Below are 17,097 nucleotides of genomic sequence, written 5' to 3'. Positions count from 1 at the left end.
GACCCAATTCCCCAGAACTCCCTCAGCCTGACCCAATTCCCCAGAACTCCCTCAGTCTGACCCAATTCCCCAGAACTCCCTCTGTACTTCTCTGAGCCCAGTTACCGGGTGAGACACAATGGACCGGATGTCAACAGCCTCCAGGCTAGTTTCTCTTTTTAAAAAAATATTTAAAATGACACCAAAATACACCAGTTTTCTTTTTGAACCATTGCTCCAATCCTCAACAAATGTTTCTCCCTATCAACCTCAGGTTTCTTGCTTCTCAGAGTCTCTCAGCTGTGTCAGAGGTTCAGGCATGATTCAGACACAACAGTCAGGGATGCTAAACCGACCCGACAGAGCACCATCCACAATGTTATGGCGTTGTGGCAACGCTACTGGTCTAGTAATTCAGTGGCCTCGGCTAAACCTCTGGGATCACGGGTTCAAATCCCACCATGGCAGATGGTGGAATTTAAACTCAATTAAATATCTGGGGTGGGGTTCCCCGACGCCCACCGAGTCGGAGAATCCTCGGGGTGTGGCGTGAATCCCGCCCCGCCGCCCCACGCCGGGTGCCGTATTCTCCAACGCCTTTTTTCGGGCGGGGGCGGGATTCACGTCACGCCAGTCAGGGCCGTCGGCAGCGGCCCTCCGGCAGTTCTCCGGGCCCCAAAGGGGTGAGCGTCCGTCCGTTTTTGGCCAGTCCCACCGGTGTGGGTTACGTATGGTCCTACATGGCGGGACCTGGCAGGTAAGTCGGCGGGGGCGGTCCTCGGGGGCATGCAGGGGATCTGACCCCGGGGGGTCTCCACGGTGGCCTGGCCCGCGATCGGAGCCCACTGATCTGCGGGCGGGCCTGTTCTATGGGGGCACTTCTTCCTTCCGTGCCGGCTCCTGTAGGGATCCGCCATGGCCGGTGCGGAGAAGAGAACCCCGGCGCATGCACCAAAATACGCTGGCCGGTCTGCGCATGCGCGGAACTACGCTGGCGGTTCTGCGCATGCACGAAAGCACGCCGACCCTTTGGCGCCTGCTGGATCTCGTGCCATCCCTTTAATGCCGGCTGGAGCAGCGCCAACCCCTCCAGCGTCCACCTGGCCCCCGAGACAGGTGAGAATTCCTCACCTTGGGGGCCCATTGACGTGGAGTTGTTTACGCCGGTTTTCCCGCCGGCGTGGGGACTTAGTGCCCGGAAGGGAGGATTCCCCCTGCTGATCTCTAAAGCTGGCCCCTGTAATGATGACCATGAAAACCTATCTGGTTCACTAATGTCCTTGAGGGAAGGAAATCTGCCGTCATTGCCAGGTCTGGCCTACATGTGATATCACACCCAGAGCAATGCGGCTGTTAGTTAACTGCCTGCCCAGCCTGAATCCAACGGCAGGATGGGCATAAAATTCTGGATGTACCAACTACAACCATACACAACCCAGGAAGGAATAAAAATAACCCTCAAACTGAAAAGTAATCCTCAAAATTATCCACAAGAGAGACAGTTCTAACAGGCCAGAAATACCTTTTATGCAGCCATCATAGAAGTTCAGTCCAATCAGGTGTATAAACAAATTCTAATAAACTAGATTTCAAAGCATTATAGTCAGTAATAAATAAAAACACATGATTCTTCTGCTTATTTGTTGGAAGACTCCCAAAAGCAGAGACAGCTATAATCCAATCCAATAGCCAGAGGGTGATATCTTAGTGGACAGAAATCTGGTGTGCACATACGCACGGGGTGTTCACATACCCAACTGCCCTGGTTTATTCTGGTTTGATTATATACATACGTACAGAGGGAAATGGGCTCTGGGACAAGTAACAAGCATGTGTTAAAGGCAGATTGGGTGGGGAGTGGGAGAGCTGTAAGCGGACATGGAGGGTGTGACAGGAATGGTGGGGGATGGGCTGATGATTCTTCTCGGGCACATGACGTTCGCAGTCTCTTAAGTGTCGAGAAGGTTCTGGAAAGTTCCAAAAGGTGGGTTTGGGCTGACATGTAACTGCTGACCCCCCTCCCACTCTGCGTATTACTGAATCCCAATACCCAGAACTAGTTCCCAGTTTGGGAGATCCTGCAACAAATGGTGAACTGGATACAGATCAGGGGCAAAATTCTCCCCCAACGGCGCGATGTCCGCCGACTGGCGCCAAAAACGGCGCCAATCAGACGGGCATCGCGCCGGCCCAAAGGTGCGGAATGCTCCCCATCTTTGGGGGCCGAGCCCCGACATTGAGGGGCTAGGCCGGCGCCGGAGGGAATTCCGCCCCGCCAGCTGGCGGAAATGGCGTTTGTTGCCCCGCCAGCTGGCGCGGAAATGCGGCGCATGCGCGGGAGCATCAGCGGCCACCGACAGTTTCCCGCGCATGCGCAGTGGGGAGAGTCTCTTCCGTCTCCGCCATGGTGGAGGCCGTGACGGAGGCGGAAGGGAAAGAGTGCCCCCACGGCACAGGACGGCCCGCGGATCGGTGGGCCCCGATCGCGGGCCAGGCCACCGTGGGGGCACCCCCCGGGGTCAGATCGCCCCACGCCCCCCCCTCCCAGGACCCCAGAGCCCGCCCACGCCGCCTGGTCCCGCCGGTAAATACCAGCTTTGATTTACGCCAGCGGAACAGGCAATTTCTGGACGGGACTTCGGCCCATTCGGGCCGGAAAATTGAGCAGGGGGTCCCGCCAACCGGCGCGGCCCGATTCCCGCCCCCGCCCAATCTCCGGTACCGGAGACTTCGGCGGGGGCGGGGGGCGGGATTCACGGCGGCCAACGGCCATTTTCCGACCCGGCGGGGAGTCGGAGAATGATGCCCGAGGAGTGTGAAGAGTCAACCGGGGTGGGGGTGGGAGTGGGCGGGGGTGGGGGCGAGGATTTGACCAACAGAGAGTTGCTTCGAATGATATCAGCAGGAACTGTGCAAACGCAGACATTTATTCACAAAAAACACAGACTCACAAAGCTGAAAACTCAGGAGGAAGAGAAAGATTGGAACATTTACAATTAAATATCTGTCCCTTCAACTGGGGAACTAAACAAGAAAATAAAACTATAAAAACTGTATAGACAGAGGACACATTGGGGAACAGAGGGATATAGAGAGAGAGGACACACTGGGGAACAGAGGGATAGAGAGAGAACAGAGTGGGGAATAGAGGGATAGAGAGAGAGAACATATTGGGAACCAGAGGGATAGAGAGAGAGAACACACTGTGGATCAGAGGGATATACAGAGAGAGAACACATTGAGGAACAGAGAGATAGAGAGGTGACACAGCAGAGAACAGAGAGATGTAGAGAGAGGACACATTGGGGATCAGAGAATTTAGGGAGAGGTCACACAGGGGAACAGAGGAATATAGAGAGAGAACACACTGGGGAACAGAGGGATAGAGAGAGAGAACACACTGGGGAACAGAGGGATAGAGAGAGAGGACACACTGGGGAACAGAGGGATATAGAGAGAGAAAACACACTGGGAGCAGAGGGATAGAGAGGACACACAGAAAAAACAAAGAACAAGAACGAAGAAATAGATACAAGGAGGGAATAAGGAAACAATTGGAAATAATGTAAACATCTACCTTAAACTGAATACAACAAACTTAACCCAGTTTAACCTTTTCCCTGTGACGTTCACCCTGGTTGGTTTTTACACAGACTCATACCCTGGGAGGCAGGTCCCGGTTCCCTGAGTCTGGCTGCACAGGGGCACTCCTCAGGTCTGTCTTCCATCCTCACCAACACAATTAGCTGGTCCAAGTGTTGCCGTCGCCGACAATCCAGCAACGCGACCCGGCCGACACGTGTTGATCCTCACTTGGCATCTATTCCATAGCTGGGCTTCTCCTCCCTTTAACAGAGACTTCTCAGTCTGACCCAATACCCCAGAACTCCCTCAGTCTGACCCAATTCCCCAGAACCCCCTCAGTCTGACCCAATTCCCCAGAACCCCCTCAGTCTGACCCAATTCCCCAGAACCCCCTCAGTCTGACCCAATTCCCCAGAACTCCCTCAGTCTGACCCAATACCCCAGAACTCCCTCAGTCTGACCCAATTCCCCAGAACTCCCTCAGTCTGACCCAATTCCCCAGAACGACCTCAGTTTGACCCAATTCCCCAGAACTCCCTCAGTCTGACCCAATTCCCCAGAACCCCCTCAGTCTGACCCAATTCCCCAGAACTCCCTCAGTCTGACCCAATTCCCCAGAACACCCTCAGTCTGACCCAATTCCCCAGAACTCCCTCAATCTGACCCAATTCCCCAGAACTCCCTCAGTCTGACCCAATTCCCCAGAACCCCCTCAGTCTGACCCAATTCCCCAGAACTCCCTCAGTCTGACCCAATTCCCCAGAACCCCCTCAGTCTGACCCAATTCCCCAGAACTCCCTCAGTCTGACCCAATTCCCCAGAACTCCCTCAGTCTGACCCAATTCCCCAGAACCCCCTCAGTCTGACACAATTCCCCAGAACCTCCTCAGTCTGACACAATTCCCCAGAACCCCCTCAGTCTGACACAATTCACCAGAACTCCCTCAGTCTGACCCAATTCCCCAGAACTCCCTCGGTCTGACCCAATTCCCCAGAACTCCCTCAGTCTGGCCCAATTCCCCAGAACTCCCTCAGTCTGACCCAATTCCCCAGAGCCCCCTCAGTCTGACCCAATTCCCCAGAACCCCCTCAGCCTGACCCAATTCCCCAGAACTCCCTCAGTCTGACCCAATTCCCCAGAACTCCCTCAGTCTGACCCAATTCCCAGAACCCCCTCAGCCTGACCCAATTCCCCAGAACCCCCTCAGCCTGACCCAATTCCCCAGAACCCCCTCAGCCTGACCCAATTCCCCAGAACCCCCTCAGTCTGACCCAATTCCCAGAACTCCCCTCAGTCTGACCCAATTCCCCAGAACTCCATCAGTCTGACCCAATTCCCCAGAACTCCCTCAGTCTGACCCAATTCCCCAGAACTCCCTCAGCCTGACCCAATTCCCCAGAACTCCCTCAGTCTGACCCAATTCCCAGAACTCCCTCAGTCTGACCCAATTCCCAGAATTCCCTCAGTCTGACCCAATTCCCCAGAACCCCCTCAGTCTGACCCAATTCCCATAACTCCCTCAGTCTGACCCAATTCCCAGAATTCCCTCAGTCTGACCCAATTCCCCAAAACCCCCTCAGTCTGACCCAATTCCCAGAACTCCCACAGTCTGACCCAATTCCCAGAATTCCCTCAGTCTGACCCAATTCCCCAGAACTCCCTCAGTCTGACCCAATTCCCCAGAACTCCCTCAGTCTGACCCAATTCCCAGAACTCCCTCAGTCTGACCCAATTCCCAGAACCCCCTCAGCCTGACCCAATTCCCCAGAACCCCCTCAGTCTGACCGAATTCCCCAGAACCCCCTCAGTCTGACCCAATTCCCCAGAACCCCCTCAGTCTGACCCAATTCCCCAGAACTCCCTCAGTCTGACCCAATTCCCCAGAACCCCCTCAGTCTGACCGAATTCCCCAGAACCCCCTCAGTCTGACCCAATTCCCCAGAACCCCCTCAGTCTGACCGAATTCCCCAGAACCCCCTCAGTCTGACCCAATTCCCCAGAACCCCCTCAGTCTGACCCAATTCCCCAGAACCCCCTCAGTCTGACCGAATTCCCCAGAACCCCCTCAGTCTGACCCAATTCCCCAGAACCCCCTCAGTCTGACCCAATTCCCCAGAACCCCCTCAGTCTGACCCAATTCCCCAGAACTACCTCAAGTTGACACAATTCCCCAGAATCCCCTCAGTCTGACCCAATACCCCAGAACCCCCTCAGTTTGACCAAATTCCCCAGAACTTCCTCAGTCTGACCCAAGACCCCAGAACTCCATTAGTCTGACCCAATACACCAGAACTCCCTCAGTGTGACCCAATTCCCCAGAACACCCTCAGTCTGACCCAATTCCCCAGAACTCCCTCAGTCGGACCCAATTCCCCAGAACCCCCTCAGTCTGACCCAATTCCCCAGAACTCCCTCAGTCTGACCCAATTCTCCAGAACTCCCTCAGTCTGACCCAATTCCCCAGAACCCCCTCAGTCTGACCCAATTCCCCAGAACTCCCTCAGTCTGACCCAATTCCCCAGAACTCCCTCAGTCTGACCCAATTCCCCAGAACCCCCCCAGTCTGACACAATTCCCCAGAACCTCCTCAGTCTGACACAATTCCCCAGAACCCCCTCAGTCTGACACAATTCACCAGAACTCCCTCAGTCTGACACAATTCACCAGAACTCCCTCAGTCTGACCCAATTCCCCAGAACTCCCTCAGTCTGGCCCAATTCCCCAGAACTCCCTCAGTCTGACCCAATTCCCCAGAGCCCCCTCAGTCTGACCCAATTCCCCAGAACCCCCTCAGCCTGACCCAATTCCCCAGAACTCCCTCAGTCTGACCCAATTCCCCAGAACTCCCTCAGTCTGACCCAATTCCCAGAACCCCCTCAGCCTGACCCAATTCCCCAGAACTCCCTCAGTCTGACCCAATTCCCAGAACCCCCTCAGCCTGACCCAATTCCCCAGAACCCCCTCAGCCTGACCCAATTCCCCTGAACCCCCTCAGCCTGACCCAATTCCCCAGAACCCCCTCAGTCTGACCCAATTCCCCAGAACTCCCTCAGTCTGACCCAATTCCCCAGAACCCCCTCAGTCTGACCCAATTCCCCAGAACTCCCTCAAGTTGACACAATTCCCCAGAATCCCCTCAGTCTGACCCAATACCCCAGAACCCCCTCAGTTTGACCAAATTCCCCAGAACTTCCTCAGTCTGACCCAATTCCCCTGAACTCCCTCAATCTGACACAATTTCACAGAGCCCGCTCAGTCTGACCCAATTCCCCAGAATGCCCTCAGTCTGGCCCAAGACCACAGAACTCCATTAGTCTGACCCAATATACCAGAACTCCCTCAGTGTGACCCAATTCCCCAGAACACCCTCAGTCTGACCCAATTCCCCAGAACTCCCTCAGTCTGACCCAATTCCCCAGAACCCCCTCAGTCTGACCCAATTCCCCAGAACTCCCTCAGTCTGACCCAATTCCCCAGAACTCCCTCAGTCTGACCCAATTCCCCAGAACCCCCTCAGTCTGACATAATTCCCCAGAACCTCCTCAGTCTGACACAATTCCCCAGAACCCCCTCAGTCTGACACAATTCACCAGAACTCCCTCAGTCTGACACAATTCACCAGAACTCCCTCAGTCTGACCCAATTCCCCAGAACTCCCTCAGTCTGGCCCAATTCCCCAGAACTCCCTCAGTCTGACCCAATTCCCCAGAGCCCCCTCAGTCTGACCCAATTCCCCAGATCCCCCTCAGCCTGACCCAATTCCCCAGAACTCCCTCAGTCTGACCCAATTCCCCAGAACTCCCTCAGTCTGACCCAATTCCCAGAACCCCCTCAGCCTGACCCAATTCCCCAGAACTCCCTCAGTCTGACCCAATTCCCAGAACCCCCTCAGCCTGACCCAATTCCCCAGAACCCCCTCAGCCTGACCCAATTCCCCAGAACCCCCTCAGCCTGACCCAATTCCCCAGAACCCCCGCAGTCTGACCCAATTCCCCAGAACACCCTCAGTCTGACCCAATTCCCCAGAACTCCCTCAATCTGACCCAATTCCCCAGAACTCCCTCAGTCTGACCCAATTCCCCAGAACCCCCTCAGTCTGACCCAATTCCCCAGAACTCCCTCAGTCTGACCCAATTCCCCAGAATCCCCTCAGTCTGACCCAATTCCCCAGAACTCCCTCAGTCTGACCCAATTCCCCAGAACTCCCTCAGTCTGACCCATTTCCCCAGAACTCCCTCAGTCTGACCCAATTCCCCAGAACCCCCTCAGTCTGACACAATTCCCCAGAACCTCCTCAGTCTGACACCATTCCCCAGAACCCCCTCAGTCTGACACAATTCACCAGAACTCCCTCAGTCTGACCCAATTCCCCAGAACTCCCTCGGTCTGACCCAATTCCCCAGAACTCCCTCAGTCTGGCCCAATTCCCCAGAACTCCCTCAGTCTGACCCAATTCCCCAGAGCCCCCTCAGTCTGACCCAATTCCCCAGAACCCCCTCAGCCTGACCCAATTCCCCAGAACTCCCTCAGTCTGACCCAATTCCCCAGAACTCCCTCAGTCTGACCCAATTCCCAGAACCCCCTCAGCCTGACCCAATTCCCCAGAACCCCCTCAGCCTGACCCAATTCCCCAGAACCCCCTCAGCCTGACCCAATTCCCCAGAACCCCCTCAGTCTGACCCAATTCCCAGAACTCCCCTCAGTCTGACCCAATTCCCCAGAACTCCCTCAGTCTGACCCAATTCCCCAGAACTCCCTCAGTCTGACCCAATTCCCCAGAACTCCCTCAGCCTGACCCAATTCCCCAGAACTCCCTCAGTCTGACCCAATTCCCGAGAACTCCCTCAGTCTGACCCAATTCCCCAGAACCCCGTCAGTCTGACCCAGTTCCCCAGAACTCCCTCAGTCTGACCCAATTCCCCAGAACTCCCTCAGTCTGACCCAATTCCCCAGAACTCCCTCAGTCTGACCCAATTCCCCAGAATCCCTTCAGTCTTACCCAATTCCCCAGAACCCCCTCAGAATGACCCAATTCCCCAGAACTCCCTCAGTCTGACCCAATTCCCCAGAACCCCCTCAGTCTGACCCAATTCCCCAGAATTGGATGATAATGGCATAGTGTAGGTTAGATGGCTTTTGTTTCGATGCAACATAGTGGGGCGAAGGGCCTGTACTGCGCTGAATCGTTCTATGTTCTATGTAACCCCCTCAGCCTGACCCAATTCCCCAGAACCCCCTCAGTCTGACCCAATTCCCCAGAACCCCCTCAGTCTGACCCAATTCCCCAGAACCCCCTCAGTCTGACCCAATTCCCCAGACCTCCCTCAGTCTGACCCAATTCCCCAGAACCCCCTCAGTCTGACCCAATTCCCCAGAACTCCCTCAGCCTGACCCAATTCCCCAGAACCCCCTCAGTCTGACCCAATTCCCCAGACCTCCCTCAGTCTGTCCCAATTCCCCAGAACTCCCTCAGTCTGACCCAATTCCCCAGAACTCCCTCAGTCTGTCCCAATTCCCCAGAACTCCCTCAGTCTGACCCAAATCCCCAGAATTCCCTCAGTCTGACCCAATTCCCCAGAACTCCCTCAGTCTGACCCAATTCCCCAGAACCCCCTCAGTGTGTCCCAATTCCCCAGAATCTCTTCAGTCTGACCCAATTCCTCAGAACTGGATGATAATGGCATAGTGTAGGTTAGATGGCTTTTGTTTTGGTGCAACATCGTGGGCCGAAGGGCCTGTACTGCGCTGAATCGTTCTATATTCTATGTTCTATGTAACCCCCTCAGTCTGACCCAATTCCCCAGAACTCCCTCAGTCTGACCCAATTCCACAGAACCCCCTCAGTCTGACCCAATTCCCCAGAACCCCCTCAGTCTGACCCAATTCCCCAGAACTCCCTCAGTCTGACCCAATTCCCCAGAACTCCCTCAGTCTGACCCAATTCCCCAGAACTCCCTCAGTCTGACCCAAATCCCCAGAACACCCTCAGTCTGACCCAAATCCCCAGAACTCCCTCAGTCTGACCCACTTCCCCAGAACCCCCTCAGTCTGACCCAATTCCCCAGAACCCCCTCAGTCTGACCCAATTCCCCAGAATCCCTTCAGTCTGACCCAATTCCTCAGAACTGGATGATAATGGCATAGTGTAGGTTAGATGGCTTTTGTTTTGGTGCAACATCGTGGGCCGAAGGGCCTGTACTGCGCTGAATCGTTCTATGTTCTATGTAACTCCCTCAGTCTGACCCAATTCACCAGAACTCCCTCAGTCTGACCCAATTCCCCAGAACTCCCTCAGTCTGACCCAATTCCCCAGAACTCCCTCAGTCTGACCCAATTCCCCAGAACCCCCTCAGCCTGACCCAATTCCCCAGAACCCCCTCAGTCTGACCCAATTCCCCAGAACTCCCTCAGTCTGACCCAATTCCCCAGAACCCCCTCAGTCTGACCCAATCCCCCAGAACGCCCCCAGACTGACCCAGTTGCCCAGAACTCCCTCAACCTGACCCAATTCCCTCGAACTCCCTCAGTCTGACCCAATTCCCCAGAACTCCCTCAGTCTGACCCAATTCCCCAGAACTCCCTCAGTCTGACCCAATTCCCCAGAACTCCCTCAGTCTGACCCAATTCCCCAGAACTCCCTCAGTCGGACCCAATTCCCCAGAACCCCCTCAGTTTGACCCAATTCCCCAGAACTCCCTCAGTCTGACCCAATTCCCCAGAACTCCGTCAGTCTGACCCAATACCCCAGAACCCCCTCAGTTTGACCCAATTCCCCAGAACTCCCTCAGTCTGACCCAATTCCCCAGAACTCCCTCAGTCTGACCCAATACCCCAGAACCCCCTCAGTTTGACCCTATTCCCCAGAACTCCCTCAGTCTGACCCAATTCCCAGAACTTGCTCAGTCTGACCCAAATCCCCAGAACTCCCTCAGTCTGACCCAATTCCCAGAACTTGCTCAGTCTGACCCAATTCCCCAGAACTCCCTCAGTCTGACCCAATTCCCAGAACTTGCTCAGTCTGACCCAATTCCCCAGAACCCCCTCAGTCTGACCCAATTCCCCAGAACTCCCTCAGTCTGACCCAATTCCCAGAACTTGCTCAGTCTGACCCAATTCCCCAGAACCCCCTCAGCCTGACCCAATTCCCCAGAACCCCCTCAGCCTGACCCAATTCCCCAGAACCCCCTCAGTCTGACCGAATTCCCCAGAACTCCCTCAGTCTGACCCAATTCCCCAGAACTCCCTCAGTCTGACCCAATTCCCCAGAAATCCCTCAGCCTGACCCAATTCCCCAGAACTCCCTCGGTCTGACCCAATTCCCCAGAACTCCCTCAGTCTGACCCAATTCCCCAGAACTCCCTCAGTCTGACCCAATTCCCCAGAATTCCCTCAGCCTGACCCAATTCCCCAGAACTCCCTCAGTCTGACCCAATTCCCCAGAACTCCCTCAGTCTGACCCAATTCCCCAGAACTCCCTCAATCTGACCCAATTCCCCAGAACTCCCTCAGTCTGACCCAATTCCCCAGAACCCCCTCAGCCTGACCCAATTCCCCAGAACCCCCTCAGTCTGACCCAATTCCCCAGAACTCCCTCAGCCTGACCCAATTCCCCAGAACCCCCTCAGTCTGACCCAATTCCCCAGAACCCCCTCAGCCTGACCCAATTCCCCAGAACCCCCTCAGTCTGACCCAATTCCCCAGAACTCCCTCAGTCTGACCCAATTCCCCAGAACCCCCTCAGTCTGACCCAATCCCCCAGAACTCCCTCAGTCTGACCCAATTCCCCAGAACTCCCTCAGTCTGACCCAATTCCCCAGAACTCCCTCAGTCTGACCCAATTCCCCAGAACCCCCTCAGCCTGACCCAATTCCCCAGAACCCCCTCAGTCTGACCCAATCCCCCAGAACGCCCCCAGACTGACCCAGTTGCCCAGAACTCCCTCAACCTGACCCAATTCCCTCGAACTCCCTCAGTCGGACACAGTTCCCCAGAACTCCCTCAGTCTGACCCAATTCCCCAGAACTCCCTCAGTCTGACCCAATTCCCCAGAACTCCCTCAGTCTGACCCAATTCCCCAGAACTCCCTCAGTCGGACCCAATTCCCCAGAACCCCCTCAGTTTGACCCAATTCCCCAGAACTCCCTCAGTCTGACCCAATTCCCCAGAACTCCGTCAGTCAGACCCAATACCCCAGAACCCCCTCAGTTTGACCCAATTCTCCAGAACTCCCTCAGTCTGACCCAATTCCCCAGAACTCCCTCAGTCTGACCCAATACCCCAGAACCCCCTCAGTTTGACCCTATTCCCCAGAACTCCCTCAGTCTGACCCAATTCCCAGAACTTGCTCAGTCTGACCCAAATCCCCAGAACTCCCTCAGTCTGACCCAATTCCCAGAACTTGCTCAGTCTGACCCAATTCCCCAGAACTCGCTCAGTCTGACCCAATTCCCAGAACTTGCTCAGTCTGACCCAATTCCCCAGAACCCCCTCAGTCTGACCCAATTCCCCAGAACTCCCTCAGTCTGACCCAATTCCCAGAACTTGCTCAGTCTGACCCAATTCCCCAGAACCCCCTCAGCCTGACCCAATTCCCCAGAACCCCCTCAGTCTGACCGAATTCCCCAGAACTCCCTCAGTCTGATCCAATTCCCCAGAACTCCCTCAGTCTGACCCAATTCCCCAGAAATCCCTCAGCCTGACCCAATTCCCCAGAACTCCCTCGGTCTGACCCAATTCCCCAGAACTCCCTCAGTCTGACCCAATTCCCCAGAACTCCCTCAGTCTGACCCAATTCCCCAGAATTCCCTCAGCCTGACCCAATTCCCCAGAACTCCCTCAGTCTGACCCAATTCCCCAGAACTCCCTCAGTCTGACCCAATTCCCCAGAACTCCCTCAATCTGACCCAATTCCCCAGAACCCCCTCAGTCTGACCCAATTCCCCAGAACTCCCTCAGTCTGACCCAATTCCCCAGAACTCCCTCAGTCTGACCCAATTCCCCAGAACTCCCTCAGTCTGCCCCAATTCCCCAGAACTCCCTCAGTCTGACCCAATTCCCCAGAACTCCCTCAATCTGACCCAATTCCCCAGAACCCCCTCAGTCTGACCCAATTCCCCAGAACTTCCTCAGTCTGACCCAATTCCCCAGAACTCCCTCAGTCTGACCCAATTCCCCAGAACTCCCTCAGTCGGACCCAATTCCCCAGAACCCCCTCAGTTTGACCCAATTCCCCAGAACTCCCTCAGTCTGACCCAATTCCCCAGAACTCCCTCAGTCTGACCCAATTCCCCAGAACCCCCTCAGCCTGACCCAATTCCCCAGAACCCCCTCAGCCTGACCCAATTCCCCAGAACTCCCTCAGTCTGACCCAATTCCCCAGAACCCCGTCAGTTTGACCCAATTCCCCAGAACTCCCTCAGTCTGACCCAGTTCCCCAGAACTCACTCAGTCTGCCCCAATTCCCCAGAACTCCCTCAGTCTGACCCAATTCCCCATAACTCCCTCAGTCTGACCCAATTCCCCAGAACTCCCTCAGTCTGACCCAATTCCCAGAACTTGCTCAGTCTGACCCAATTCCCCAGAACCCCCTCAGCCTGACCCAATTCCCCAGAACTCCCTCAGTCTGACCCAATTCCCCAGAACCCCGTCAGTTTGACCCAATTCCCCAGAACTCCCTCAGTCTGACCCAGTTCCCCAGAACTCACTCAGTCTGCCCCAATTCCCCAGAACTCCCTCAGTCCGACCCAATTCCGCAGAACTCCCTCAGTCCGACCCAATTCCCCAGAACCCCCTCAGAATGACCCAATTCCCCAGAACTCCCTCAGTATGACCCAATTCGTCAGAACAGCCTCAGTCTGACCCAATTCGTCAGAACAGCCTCAGTCTGACCCAAATCCCCAGAACTCCCTCAGTCTGACCCAATTCCCCAGAACTCCCTCAGTCTGACCCAATTCCCCAGAACCCCCTCAGTGTGTCCCAATTCCCCAGAACCCCTTCAGTCTGACCCAATTCCCCAGAACTGGATGAGAATGGCATAGTGTAGGTTAGATGGCTTTTGTTTCGATGCAACATAGTGGGGCGAAGGGCCTGTACTGCGCTGAATCGTTCTATGTTCTATGTAACCCCCTCAGTCTGACCCAATTCCCCAGACCTCCCTCAGTCTGACCCAATTCCCCAGAACCCCCTCAGTCTGTCCCAATTCCCCAGAACTCCCTCAGTCTGACCCAATTCCCCAGACCTCCCTCAGTCTGACCCAATTCCCCAGAACCCCCTCAGTCTGACCCAATTCCCCAGAACCCCCTCAGCCTGACCCAATTCCCCAGAACCCCCTCAGTCTGTCCCAATTCCCCAGAACCCCCTCAGTCTGACCCAATCCCCAGAACTCCCTCAGTCTGACCCAATTCCCCAGAACCCCCTCAGTGTGTCCCAATTCCCCAGAATCTCTTCAGTCTGACCCAATTCCCCAGAACTGGATGATAATGGCATAGTGTAGGTTAGATGGCTTTTGTTTTGGTGCAACATCGTGGGCCGAAGGGCCTGTACTGCGCTGAATCGTTCTATGTTCTATGTAACCCCCTCAGTCTGACCCAATTCCCCAGAACCCCCTCAGCCTGACCCAATTCCCCAGAACCCCCTCAGTCTGACCCAATTCCCCAGAACCCCCTCAGCCTGACCCAATTCCCCAGAACTCCCTCAGTCTGACCCAATTCCCCAGAACTCCCTCAGTCTGACCCAATACCCCAGAACTCCCTCAGTCTGACCCAATTCCCCAGAACCCCCTCAGTCTGACCCAATTCCCCAGAACTCCCTCAGTCTGACCCAATTCCGCAGAACCCCCTCAGTCTGACCCAATTCCCCAGAACTCCCTCAGTCTGACCCAATTCCCCAGAACTCCCTCAGTCTGACCCAATTCCCCAGAACTCCCTCAGTCTGCCCCAATTCCCCAGAACTCCCTCAGTCTGACCCAATTCCCCAGAACTCCCTCAATCTGACCCAATTCCCCAGAACCCCCTCAGTCTGACCCAATTCCCCAGAACTTCCTCAGTCTGACCCAATTCCCCAGAACTCCCTCAGTCTGACCCAATTCCCCAGAACTCCCTCAGTCGGACCCAATTCCCCAGAACCCCCTCAGTTTGACCCAATTCCCCAGAACTCCCTCAGTCTGACCCAATTCCCCAGAACTCCCTCAGTCTGACCCAATTCCCCAGAACTCACTCAGTCTGCCCCAATTCCCCAGAACTCCCTCAGTCTGACCCAATTCCCCATAACTCCCTCAGTCTGACCCAATTCCCCAGAACTCCCTCAGTCTGACCCAATTCCCAGAACTTGCTCAGTCTGACCCAATTCCCCAGAACCCCCTCAGCCTGACCCAATTCCCCAGAACTCCCTCAGTCTGACCCAATTCCCCAGAACCCCGTCAGTTTGACCCAATTCCCCAGAACTCCCTCAGTCTGACCCAGTTCCCCAGAACTCACTCAGTCTGCCCCAATTCCCCAGAACTCCCTCAGTCCGACCCAATTCCGCAGAACTCCCTCAGTCCGACCCAATTCCCCAGAACCCCCTCAGAATGACCCAATTCCCCAGAACTCCCTCAGTATGACCCAATTCGTCAGAACAGCCTCAGTCTGACCCAATTCGTCAGAACAGCCTCAGTCTGACCCAAATCCCCAGAACTCCCTCAGTCTGACCCAATTCCCCAGAACTCCCTCAGTCTGACCCAATTCCCCAGAACCCCCTCAGTGTGTCCCAATTCCCCAGAACCCCTTCAGTCTGACCCAATTCCCCAGAACTGGATGAGAATGGCATAGTGTAGGTTAGATGGCTTTTGTTTCGATGCAACATAGTGGAGCGAAGGGCCTGTACTGCGCTGAATCGTTCTATGTTCTATGTAACCCCCTCAGTCTGACCCAATTCCCCAGACCTCCCTCAGTCTGACCCAATTCCCCAGAACCCCCTCAGTCTGTCCCAATTCCCCAGAACTCCCTCAGTCTGACCCAATTCCCCAGACCTCCCTCAGTCTGACCCAATTCCCCAGAACCCCCTCAGTCTGACCCAATTCCCCAGAACCCCCTCAGCCTGACCCAATTCCCCAGAACCCCCTCAGTCTGTCCCAATTCCCCAGAACCCCCTCAGTCTGACCCAATCCCCAGAACTCCCTCAGTCTGACCCAATTCCCCAGAACCCCCTCAGTGTGTCCCAATTCCCCAGAATCTCTTCAGTCTGACCCAATTCCCCAGAACTGGATGATAATGGCATAGTGTAGGTTAGATGGCTTTTGTTTTGGTGCAACATCGTGGGCCGAAGGGCCTGTACTGCGCTGAATCGTTCTATGTTCTATGTAACCCCCTCAGTCTGACCCAATTCCCCAGAACCCCCTCAGCCTGACCCAATTCCCCAGAACCCCCTCAGTCTGACCCAATTCCCCAGAACCCCCTCAGCCTGACCCAATTCCCCAGAACTCCCTCAGTCTGACCCAATTCCCCAGAACTCCCTCAGTCTGACCCAATACCCCAGAACTCCCTCAGTCTGACCCAATTCCCCAGAACCCCCTCAGTCTGACCCAATTCCCCAGAACTCCCTCAGTCTGACCCAATTCCACAGAACCCCCTCAGTCTGACCCAATTCCCCAGAACTCCCTCAGTCTGACCCAATTCCCCAGAACTCCCTCAGTCTGACCCAATTCCACAGAACCCCCTCAGTCTGACCCAATTCCCCAGAACCCCCTCAGTCTGACCCAATTCCCCAGAACCCCCTCAGCCTGACCCAATTCCCCAGAACCCCCTCAGTCTGACCCAATTCCCCAGAACTCCCTCAGTCTGACCCAATTCCCCAGAACCCCCTCAGTCTGACCCAATTCCCCAGAACTCCCTCAGTCTGACCCAATTCCCCAGAACCCCCTCAGTCTGACCCAATTCCCCAGAACTCCCTCAGTCTGACCCAATTCCCCAGAACTCCCTCAGTCTGACCCCATCCCCAGAATTCCCTCAGTCTGACCCAATTCCCCAGAACCACCTCAGTGTGACCCAATTCCCCAGAACTCCCTCAGCCTGACCCAATTCCCCAGAACTCCCTCAGTCTGACCCAATTCCCCAGAACTCCCTCTGTACTTCTCTGAGCCCAGTTACCGGGTGAGACACAATGGACCGGATGTCAACAGCCTCCAGGCTAGTTTCTCTTTTTAAAAAAATATTTAAAATGACACCAAAATACACCAGTTTTCTTTTTGAACCATTGCTCCAATCCTCAACAAATGTTTCTCCCTATCAACCTCAGGTTTCTTGCTTCTCAGAGTCTCTCAGCTGTGTCAGAGGTTCAGGCATGATTCAGACACAACAGTCAGGGATGCTAAACCGACCCGACAGAGCACCATCCACAATGTTATGGCGTTGTGGCAACGCTACTGGTCTAGTAATTCAGTGGCCTCGGCTAAACCTCTGGGATCACGGGTTCAAATCCCACCATGGCAGATGGTGGAATTTAAACTCAATTAAATATCTGGGGTGGGGTTCCCCGACGCCCACCGAGTCGGAGAA

This window comes from Scyliorhinus torazame, chromosome 16 (assembly GCF_047496885.1).
Source record: "Scyliorhinus torazame isolate Kashiwa2021f chromosome 16, sScyTor2.1, whole genome shotgun sequence".
Taxonomy (NCBI): domain Eukaryota; kingdom Metazoa; phylum Chordata; class Chondrichthyes; order Carcharhiniformes; family Scyliorhinidae; genus Scyliorhinus; species Scyliorhinus torazame.
Note: the sequence above shows the minus strand (reverse complement) of the source record.